Here is an 8,067-nt window from a genome sequence, read left to right as displayed (position 1 = left end):
AATTTTTTTATTCATTTATCTTTTTACTCAAATGAGTTCATTATATAAACCTTTTCTCTGTTGGGTTTTGTTTTTGTTTTTTTTTGTAAATAGTAGCAAGTTAATGAGCTTTTAAAAATTATTCTTCAAAGCCGCTTTTAAATTATTAGAAATTATTTTGGGATTTAAGCCTCAGTGAAGCCTTTACATAGGGTTATAAGTATTATATAAAAATGATGTTGGTATTGTTCTACTTACATTTTTCTGATGTAACCATGTGAATGAGTTTTTACAAGCATGATTTCACTTTCATTTGTTCTGTTTTCTCTTCTCCACTCCTACCTCCTATTTGAGGCCCCAGATCAGTGGCTTTTTTGTATTTCTTTTTCCTTCATTGCACAGGTATTTACTGAGTGTCTCCCATGTGTCAGGCACTGTGCAAGAAACAGCATGTACAATGTTGAAGACAGGACCTGCTGCCCGTATGGATCTCACATTCAAAAGCAGAAACTGCAGGGGATTAGAATAGCCTGGTTCTGCTTTACAACAAAGAAGTAAGAATGAGGAGAGCATTTGAAATTTGAATGTCTGTACTGATCATTCTAACCATGTTATATTTTGGGTATGTTTTACATTTACAACTTTAGTATCCTTTTTCTCTTTTATTGTTTCCTAAATATAAAGAAGTAGCAATGTGAGGATAGTTTCATCAGGTGAATTTCTGACGTTCTGATACCATAATCTTACTTTCTGCTGTGGCAAAGGTTAGTAGGTATATGCTGAGAATTAAGAGGAATTATATCTTATTTGCTCTGCCAGTAATGACCAGGTTACTATTCTACAAATAACTGAAGCACTGTATTATGTAACTCACTAAAATGTTCCATGATTTGTGTTTTCTAGTTACTGAAAGTTGATAGTTGATTTTTATTCTAAAAAGAAGGAGAAAATCTGGATCCCTTTTTATTTTACAAAAAGTACATTTTAAAAACTTAAAGACTTATTTTGAAATATATTAATGTCTCAGATGCCATTTATTCTGTCCTTAAGCAAGATTTTTTTCATTTTCACCTTTCAAAATATATGTACTTTTTGGAAGACTTAATTTTTATATTACTGACTAGCCAGCATATCAATGTGCTTTGTATAGTAAATTTTTACCAGGTCCGAGTAGTTCTTGAAGAGCTTGCTGTCAGATTCATTTACCATCATGAATTACAAGTTTATGCCACCAGACACTGTCAAGTATTAAGTATATCATACTGCAAATTTGGATCTGTGCTTCAAAGATTTCACCTGTGAATAAAAATGTTCTAGAAATATATTGTTTTCGCAATATATATCCATATTATTCTTATTATAGCAAAATGTACTTTGTGGAAAATTAATATTTTTTTTTAGATTTTATTTATCTTAGAGAGAGTGAGCATGAGCGGGGGGAGGGGCAGAGGGAGAAAGAAGGACAAGCAGATTCTGCGCTGAGTGCGAAACCCTATGCCGGGCTTGATCTCACAACCCTGAGATCATGACCTGATTTAGAATCAAGAGTCGGCCGCTTAACCTGACTGAGCCACCCCAGAACCCCTAATGTTTTCTTTTAAGTGGTAAACATGTATTATGTAATCAGGGGCAAGAAGTCTTCATAATGGGGAAAATCAGGTCAAGGGTATTTTATTTCAGGTTTTATCTAGTCAGTTTTCTTGTAAAGTTGTATGTCTTAGCTCATTGTTTGTTTGCCTTGGGAGGATGGAGTATAGAGATTCCTTTGAGAAAGTTAATGAAAGCTAAAGATTTTTTTTCTTGACAAAATGTACATAAACAAATGGAGTATTTTCTAAGTAGTTTCATAGGGTTTGCAAAGTTCAGATAAAAAATTCAGTTAACAAAGGTAAACTCCCTCTAGAAATTTGTAATATCATTAAATTACATTAAAAATAATGTTTCTGGTGCCTGACTGGCTCAGTCAGTAGAGCATGCGATTCTTGATCTCAGGGTCATGAGTCAAAGACCCACATTAGTCGCAAAGCTTACTTTAAATAAATAAATAAATAGATAGTAAGTGACAGCTATTTTTAAAAAAGCATATGTAATACAATTTTTAAAAAAATGTTTCAAAGTAGCTCATAAGTTAGCTCACAAACTATAGCTTAAAAATGAAATGAAAATTAGCAACAGTTTAAATTGTAAATCTCACACAGAAGACATCTTATTTCAAAAACATGGTAACATGTTGTTTGAAGACCAAGTTGTGAATCAAATTTAATGTATATTTTTAAACCTTTGAGTATCTCAAATTTAGTTTAAATTTGTCTCTCCTTATGGAATAGACAAGTGAAACAAATCGAGAAACTGAGTACACGGTCTGTGCTGGTAATCATAATATCTCACACGGTAATGTTTCCATATGCTGGGCAATGTACTGAGTTGTTCACAAATATTACCTATTTTAAACACTACACTATATTGCCTTTTGGTCATTTACTAAGTTGGGTGGTGGGTACATGAATGTTTTGGGGTTTTTTTTTTTTTTTTTTGGGGAAGTGAGAGAGAATGAGAATGAGTGGAGAGGGGAGGGGCAGAGGGAGAGGGAAAAGCAGGCTACCCACTGAGCAGGACACCTGGATCCCAGGACCTCAGGATCCTGACCTGAGCAGAAGGCAGATGCTTAATGGACTGAGCCACTCAGGCGCCCCGATTTTGGGTGTTTTTAACCTTTTGGGGAGTCTAATGTATTTTATAACTTAAAAAATGTCTTCACCTTACAAGAGTTTATACCTTGGGAATTAAGCCATTTAGATAAACATAGTTAACAAATGTTGGCAAACAACATGCTGTAATATTTACTGCAAAGTTAAACAATAACGAAACATTTATTTTTTTTCTTAAACAGCTATGTCAGAGAAGCATTGTGTTTGTTTTGTTTTGTGATTGGAGCTTGGCAAATAGAGGGAAAGTATCAGAGGAATCTCTTTAGCTTTAAGTGGGTGTCACAAGCCAGCTGAAGGAAAAGCAAAATCAAGTAGGTAATAGAAATGAGAAAAGGAGAGAGAAAAAGAAGAAAAGCATGTATGTTGGAAAGTTGTAGTATTTCCCTGTGGATAATTCAGGAGTAATGTGGTTTATTGCCTCAGTTGTCTGTCAGAAGGATGAAAAAGCCAGGTGCGATTTCAACTACCATTTCTGACCATAACCAATCATTAATTCTAGGCAGTTCTAATTTTTGTACTTTTACTGTTTGTCATTATATGACCGTTGCTTAATTAATAGTTGTTGGGTACTTAGAAGACTTCAGAGGAAGCAGTCACCTTTGTATATATTATTAATGTGTTCGTAAGAGAAATTAAATTCGTTGGGTTGCCCCAAATACTAAGCTGTGTGAAGCACAGCTATTAATTGAATCCTGTCCTCTGAAATACTTAGAATTTGAAGAACAGCATATGCAGTTTATATTATCTTTAATTTTGGAGCAATATATGGCAAAGTTGGGATTTTTTTCTATTTATTTTGTAAATTTTAAGTGATTGAAAGTTGAAAGTGAAGGACAAAGCTTCCTTTGTTCATGACAAATATTTCAATATATTTTTCTGAAACTGCCAATATCTTCATTTTCTTATTTGTTATCAAACACTATTACTGGTATTATTCCAGTATGAAAGGCTTTAAGAAGACCATGGTGTAATTTTCTTAAGAAAAAGGATATGATTATAAATCTAAAATATGCCTTCAGTTTTATTTGTATATGGTTTGCTACAAATTGAGGGAGATTGAATATACTTTAAATAAAGAGCAGGCATTGAGTAGAAGCTTTTGGCTTTCAGTGGATTTGCAACATGATTAAATGACAGTAGATAAAAGCCTCTGGTTAACCAAATCCTAAAGGGGAAAAATAAGAGTACTATAAAATAATTGAGCCTCAGTTTCAAAAACAAATCTTAGCATGAACTGGTACTACCTTGAGGTCAAGAGAAATTATAAGAACGGTATAATGTGCAGGCATGGCCTTTCCTATAAAAATAGAAACCAGAAAAACTCGCCTGCTTTAAAGAGCCACTAATGCCGTAATTCCAAATTTGTAACATGTTGGTCAAAAATTTAACATACAGGTTTATCTGCCAAAACTAGGTTAAAAATGGTGGTGGAAGGAGAGGGTAATAGGCATGGTAAATAACAAAGATTTACAAAACCTGAATGCAATTATAGGCAAAAGCCTTCAGTTATCCTACTAAGCCAATTCTTTTGTACAATTTCCTTCCTTCCCTCCCCTATTCACCAGTAAATTTATTAAATAAGATTGGAAACATGTGCAGTCATCCTACCTCTTTTATAGTAGACAACAAAGTCCTAACCATTTTTTTTAAAAAAGATTATTTATTTATTTGACAGAGAGACTCCCTGCTGAGCATGGAGCCCCATGCAAGGCTTGATCTCAAGACCCCGAGATCATGACCTGAGCCAACGTCCAAGAGTCAGACACTCAACCAACTGAGCAACCCAGGCGCCCCCAGAGGTTTTTAAATGACTCTGTATTTGTTGAGTTTCAGTCATGGACTTGGAAATACTATGGTGAGATATGACTAACACAAAAAAGGGAATATTATGTGCCAGTTAGTTTCCATTTGGAGTTGATGTGTGTAATTTACACAGAAGATTAAATTACTCGACAAGGGGGAAGGTAGGTAGGATTTCAGGGGCAGAGAGAGTAGTAAGACATTCCAACGTCAGGAACAGCTTCAATAGCGTTTAGAGTATGTAAAGTTTCAGCTGCAAAAATCCAAAATAAGGAGACTGCCCTGAATCTGAAGAGTTCTGAATGGTGACAGCAACTTTTGGGAATGTCCTCCACCTACTGCTTCTTGATTTTGAGCACATTGTTTAATCTCTCTGCATCTCAATTTCTTTGTCATTAATATGGATTTATTGTGATTAATTTGATAATTCATAGAAAACATCCTTCGAATGTAATAAATATTGAATGTTCTCTTATTTTTAAATTAACAATATATATGTAAGGAAATTGTTGCACATATCTTGATGTGAAGAGGTGAGGGCTTAATTTTTTTTTAAGATTTATTTATTTGAGAGAGCATTCACATGCATGTGAGTGGGGGAGCAGAGAGGGAGGGAGAGGAAGAGGGAAAGAATCTCCTAAACCAAGAGTCTAATGATTGACTGAGCCACCCAGTCACCCCAAGGTGAGGGCTTTAAATGGGACTGTGACAATTCTTTGTAGTGAATAAGGGGCAAATGGATATTTCAAAGAAAGAATCAGGATGTGGTTCCTAATTTGAGTGAAAGTTATGAAGAAGATACCAAAAAAAAGATAAAGGGGAAACCACTGACAAAATAAGGAATGATGGAAGACATAAGGAGTTAAAATTATTAATTTGTATTTGGAGAATGTTGAAATTAAAGTGATAGCAGTTGATCATATAAGCTGGTAATTAGAAATAGTACTGAAGTTATGGAAAGTCTTGCCAGATGTGGATTTGGGGAGATAAAAAAACAGGTTGCCCTCCAAAGAAGTTTTTATTGATAGGGCCCCAGGACAGAGCCTTTCGATAATTGGGGGGTGAGGAGGAGAAAGTGAAAGCAACAGGTGGACAGGGAACAAATCAGGTAAACTAGAAGAGAAGTAGAAATGTTGGTGTTTCCAAAACTTTTGCGAAAGCAGAGTTTAGGAGAAAAAGAGGCAATCAGAATTGGGCAATGTGGACCTGAAAGAGGTGGAAGAGAATGAGGACCAAAAAGAGACCCTTGGATTCAACTAGAAAGAAGTGATTAGTGACTGTGGTAGGCAGAATAATGGTCCCGTAAAGATGTCCTCATCCTCATCTTGAGAATCTGTGAATATACTCTGTTACATGGCAAGGGAGTATTACAGTTGCTCGTCAGATGACCAAAAAATAGATAAATTATCCGGGGTGGTCCGAATGGGTCAAATGTTATCACAAGTGTTCTTAAAAGATGAAAGAGAAATGCAGAAGACTATCAGAGAAATGTGATTTAGATGTTGAAAGATTCAACCATCTATTGCTGTTTGAAAATGGAAGGGGGGCATAAGCCAAGGAATGCAGGTGTCCTCAGGAAGCTGGAGAAGACAAGGAAACAGCCTCCCCTGAAGCCTCCAGAAAAAATACAGCCCTACCAGCACCTTTAGTTTAGCCCAGTAAGATCTGTGTCAGGTTTCTGACCTCCAGAACTGTAAAACAATAAATTTGTGGCTATTTTAAGCCACTGAATTTTGTGGTAATATGGTACAGCAGCAATAGAAAACTAATACAGTAAGTAGGTATTTGTAGAATTTTGGTGGTGGTATATTGCAGTGAATTTGCTTTAAGATTTAACTTACTCCTTAATGAGTCTCTGTTGAGAAAAAATGGAAAGCCAGGATTGTTAATTGCTGATCTAAAGTCTTACCTAAAGTACTTCTGAGAATGATACTCCAAAATCTAGTCCCACTAGAGTACGTATGTATTTTGTTCCATCTTTGTTATACCAAAGGCCAGGCTAACCATAGATGTGAATTTATCAATAAGTTTAGAAATAGTCCACCCCTTCCTTTTGATGCTGTTATTTTTTTATCATTATAATCAACTACATATACATCCCAGCTAAAGTCAGCTAACCAGGTTAATTCATCAGTGATTGGGAACTAAATTATAAAATGCTTTTGTACACAGTTATTGGATTCAATTCAGTTTTATAGACGAGAGAACCGAAATTCAGAGCAAAGAAGTGAGATATGCTGTGTCATATTGCCATCATCCATCTGGCTGGCCTGAGCTCAGAGATCCTTTTACCACCAATCTTTGTTTCTCATAATTACATTTCTAGGTCTAGCTTTGGGACTGATTGCCTCAGGCCTTAGATAACTCTATCCATCCTCTGAAGCAGTATGGAAGATGAGAATGTCGTAATAATGGACAAATAGTAGCCTTTCCCCCTTTTCCATCACTAACAAAAAGTTCCATGAGCAACACAAAATGAAAATTGGTAAAAAAAAAAAAAAAAAAAAAAAAGTCAGACTCTGTTGTAAACTTCTGTATGTATAGTAACTCATTTAATCCTTACCATTATTTTTTTTATATAGATACTTTATTACTATAGGTAAGATGGTGAGCCACAAGGAGGTTACTTAATTTGCCCAAGTTAAGTACAGGGGAAAAGTGGGATGGGGATGGATGCAACCCTTTACTTTTGTTTAAAACTGTGATGCTTTTCCTCAAACTTTTTATCTTGAAAAATTTTAAAGATACAGAGAGTTGGAACAGCAAATGAACACCCATATACTTCCTCTATCTAGATTCAACAATTATCAACATTTGCCACATTTACTTTATCTCCATTTGTGTGTGTGATCATTTGAAATTAGTACGTATCATGACACTTCAACACCTTTACAAAATAGATCAGTCCTGTACAAGACTTCTGAAAACTTTATTTTAATTCAGATATTCACTAATGCAGTATTTCATATTTTGGGGAAGCCACAAAGAAAGGGACTGGATAGTTGAAATTGCGTAGAAGAGTAAAGTAACTTTAAATATCTAATAGCTACGTATGTGCTCAGCGCTTTGCCTGTAATTAGTCCCTTAATTTTCAAGATAATTCTATGATATGGTAATCTTATTACCCTCATTACAGATACCCTCAGAGAGAAGTTACTTGCCCAAAGCCACCCAGCTAATATGTAGCAAAACCCCATATTAAACTAAGCAGTTAAGTATATTTTTAAATATTTAAAACAAAGGATGCTGAAGTGTCATGATGCCTATCACCTTAGTGATCACACACGTAAGTGGAGATAAATATGGCAAATGTTGATAATTGTTGAATCTAGAGAGTAAGCATATGGGTGTTCGTTGTACTATTCAAGTTCCCTGTATCTTTGAACATTTTCAAAATCAGTTCTAGAGTTTGAGCTTTTCTACTTTGTGCCTTGGTAAATGCTTTGTGGAAGAAAGTATTTAAGGATTTTTGCTAATAAACCTTGAGGGGAAATCACATTTAGTAGGAAATATGTAGTTGGGTACCCAACTCGAAACAGTTTTTAGGTTTGTTTCGTTTAACCTTTTTTTTTTTTTTTTT

Source organism: Ursus maritimus, unplaced genomic scaffold, assembly GCF_017311325.1.
Source record: "Ursus maritimus isolate PB19 unplaced genomic scaffold, ASM1731132v1 scaffold_3, whole genome shotgun sequence".
In the NCBI taxonomy this organism is placed as follows: domain Eukaryota; kingdom Metazoa; phylum Chordata; class Mammalia; order Carnivora; family Ursidae; genus Ursus; species Ursus maritimus.
Note: the sequence above shows the minus strand (reverse complement) of the source record.